This window comes from Hyla sarda, chromosome 8 (assembly GCF_029499605.1).
Source record: "Hyla sarda isolate aHylSar1 chromosome 8, aHylSar1.hap1, whole genome shotgun sequence".
NCBI lineage: Eukaryota > Metazoa > Chordata > Amphibia > Anura > Hylidae > Hyla > Hyla sarda.
In genome coordinates, this window is record NC_079196.1 from 207,944,923 (window position 1) to 207,948,954 (window position 4,032).

The window sequence follows — 4,032 nt, forward strand, 5'->3', positions numbered from 1 at the left end:
TCGCCGATTAGGCTGGTGTGTGGCATTAACCCTTTAAACACTGCAATCAAAGTTTATTGCGGTGTCTAAAACAGGAGAAAACTAATTCCGGCTAGCTCAGTGGGCTGATCGGGACTGCGCGGCAAAGTTGATCAACTGAGAGGACGGGGGGAGGATCCTTACCTTACTACCCGCTGTCTGATCAGTACTGATCAATGCTTTGCAATGGCATAGCATTGATCAGTGTATGCAATCTAAGGGTATGTTCACACTGCGGAATCTCCGCTCGCATAATTCTGAGAACGGAGATTCCAGAATTGCAGCCGCCGCCAAACATACTTCAGTGGTAGGATTTCGCAGCACTGCGCCGTCACCATTGACAGCTATGCAGTGCTCGTGGACTTCCACGCAAATAATGAAAATGTTCTTTATTTGCACGGAACAATTTCAGCGGCGGAGTTGGCTGCCGCTGAAATTCCTCAGTCTGAACGGGTCTCACAGAAGACCCATTCACACTGATGGTAATGTTCACGTAATTCCACTCGCAAAATTCTGCGGAAATTACGAAGGTGTGAACATACCCTAAATATAGCATGTTATAGTCCCCTATAGGGACTAGGAAATAGTAAGAAGAAAAAAAAGGTGAAAAAAAGTTAATAATAAATGTAAATTAACCCCTTCCCTAATAAAACTTTGAATCACCACCATTTTCCTATTTCTTTTTTAAAATAAAATAATGTCCCATACAAGTCAATGGGAAATATATGTTACTGCATAACTTCCAAACGGCTGGAGATATTTCGATAATACTTGGTCACATGTTACTTATATGTCCACTTAAGATATAGGATAGTTAGTTTGAGGGTCGGGTTTTTGTTTAAAGTCCCATGCAAATCTACGGGAAATGTATGTTCCCACATAACTTCTGTACGGCTGGAGATATTTCAATAATACCTGGTACACATATTACTTATATGTCATATAAAAAGATATGATAGTTAAATTAACCATTACCTACACCCTTATATAAAAGATGGGTTTTTGTTTCAAGTCCCATGCAAGTATATGGGACTTCCAGTACCTTACTCCACAAGCTCCGCTCTGCATCTCATGGTGAATGTGTAGGTCCGGCTTGCAAGCCACACCCCATCTCACAAAGACATGCCACCCCTTTTATTCTCTACACTTTTTGTACATTGGTCTGGCTTGCAAATCACGCCCACTTCCACAAAGCCACATCCCCTTCTATTTTCAGCTTACAATATCTTCATCACAAATCAGTCCCACCTGAGGACAGGATATGAGGATGGGACATAAGAATAGGATATGAAGACAGCATATGAGGACGGGATATTAGGTCGAGATAGGAGGACGGGATATAAAGAGGGGGATATGGGGACGGGCTATGAGGTTGAGATATGGGGATGGGATATGGCGACGGGATATTGGGTCGGGCTATGAGGACGGGATATGAGGTTGAGATAGGAGGACGCGATAGGAGGTTGGGATATGAGGACGGGATATAAGGTCGGGATAGGAGGTCGAGATAGGAGGACGGGATATAAAGACGGGATATGAGGTCGGGATATGAGGACCGGAAATGAGGTTAAGATATGAGGATTGGATATGGGGACAGGATATGGGGTTGGGATATGACAACAATAGGGATAGGATGGGAAATCAAAAGCTTCCTCCTTTGTTGATTTTCCTCCCCAACAAGGATTAGGAAGGAAAAAGGTACTCAGCTAATATATCTTAAAAAAATGAACTAAATGTAATCAAAAAGTCCCATTACGACACAAATGGTACCAATAAAAACTACAGATCATGGCGCAAAATAATTTGCCCACATACATCCCCAAATACGTGGAGGAATCAAAAAAGTTATAGGGGTCAGAAGAGGACAATTTTAAGCATATTCATTTCTGTACAAAAAGTTATAATTTTTTAGAAGTAGTAAAATAAAACAAACAATGATGTAGAAGCAAAGGCAATCAGGCACTGCTGCGCTCTGCTGGCTAAAGGGTTAAACTCCCTATACACTGGATACACAGAAGGAACCTCCTTGAGGGTGCAAACCAGGTTTAGGGTGCTTTCACACCACGTTTTCAGCCTACGGCTGCCGAATCCGGCTGGGGGAGGGAAAAACCGTGCGCTCCCGTACCCCAGCTGGATAGGCGCTGAAATCCACTGACTTTAATGAGCTGACTGGAGTAACCGTTTGACCCTGGTCGGCTCATTTCCCGTATCCCTTTTTGTGACCGGACCTAAAACAGTAGTATACTACGATTTAAGGTCCGGTCAGAAAATCGCATACGGGTCGAAAATGAGTTGACTGAAATCAAACGGTGACTCCGGTTGGCTCATTAAAGTCAAATTTAGCGCCGGTCTGGCTGGGGCACAGGAGCGCAGGCGGATCCGGCAGCCGTAGGCTGAAAACGTTGTGTGAAAGCACCCCAAGATAAGTAGTATAACTTCAATCCGAAAAAGAAATAAGTCGCATTCCCCCGATTGTAGTGAAGTTCAGATTCAATGCTTTATTCAAAGCATGCATGCAGATGTACAGTAAAGCACATGCGGGGAGGGAGAGGGGACACTCTCAGACACGGGGGTATACCACAGAAGGCTACTAGTTTCACGTCATGGAGACGCTTTTTCCGGCCCACGTACATGCCAGAACCTGGGTACCTGGGCCGGAAGAAGCGTCTCCATGATGTGAAACTAGTAGCCTTCTGTGGTATACCCCCGTGTCTGAGAGTGTCCCCTCTCCCTCCCCCCATGTGCTTTACTGTACATCTGCACGCATGCTTTGAAAAAAGCATTGAATCTGAACTTCACTACAATCGGGTGAGTGCGACTTATTTCTCTTTCGCATTAAATTTAAAACCCACACAAAAAACATTTTGATCGTATGGACCTGCAAAGTTTAGATAATGTGTCATTTTTACCGAAAAGTGCACTGCGTAGAAACCGGGAAGTCCCCAAATGTTGCAACATTTTATTTTTATTTTTTTATTTCTTCCCACAAATTTGTTTTACCGTAGATGATGTGGATAAATGAGTGATGTCATTACAAATTACAAGCGGTGGCGCAAACAAAAACCCTTGTATGGGTCTGTAAGGGGAAATTTGAAGCGATATGGCTATTAGATGGCGAGGAGGAAAAAAACGAAAACGCAAAAATGAAAATTGGTGTCCTCAGGGGCAAAATCCCCAGGGGGTTAAAAGCTGGATTTGCCTAAGGCTGGATTCACACTTCGTTTTTCAACTACGGTTCCCGCATACATTTTCATTAGTGAAAACGTATGGAACGGTATTGGAAACCGTATACATAGGCAAAGCATTGCAAACCGTATGCACCCTGATGCCTACCGGTTGCGTACGGTTTGCTTGCAATACGTTTTTAAACAGTACTCCAAACCGTGTTTGACCCCGCTTTTGACTCCAGTTTTAAAACCGTATTGCAACCGCATACCTTTTTTTTTTAACATGGACGTCAATGGGAAATGCACATGTATACGGTTCCATACGGCAAAACCGTATGCGTTTTTTCTTTGCACATGCGCATTTGCATCCTAAAGTCCCCACCCAAGACCCCTCCCATTAAAAATGGACAGAATTTTCAAAAACGTATGTTTTTTTTAAATAAAAACGGACGGAACAGTATGCACTTTTAAAAACAGTATACTGTTTATAAACGTATACGGTTTACTTTTTCCCATACTGTTCCATCCGTTTTTTTTTTCCCATACGATTTTTGATAGAAAACATATGCGGGAACCGTAGTTGAAAAACGTAGTGTGAACCCAGCCTAAGGAGTTCATATTATGTTGATAAGATATGAAACTGACTATGTAGACCAGTGTTGCAAAACTACAACTCCCAGCATGCCCGAAGGCTTTCCGGGCATGCTGGGAAGTTGTAGTTTTGCAACAGCTGGAAGCACCCTGGTTGGGTAATCCTGATACAGATGACAACAACACTGCTAGTTGGTAACACTGATAAACGCTGCGTCTTTATAGAGATCATTTAGCGTTAGGAACTATTGATTAC

At 43.0% G+C, this 4,032-nt stretch overlaps 1 protein-coding gene across 1 annotated transcript in view; it reads right to left on the minus strand.

Moving 5' to 3' along the window:
- ASB8 (ankyrin repeat and SOCS box containing 8) overlaps positions 1–4,032 on the minus strand; it is a 39,436-nt gene that overhangs the window by 35,300 nt on the left and 104 nt on the right. The gene's annotated exons all lie outside the window — the stretch shown is intronic.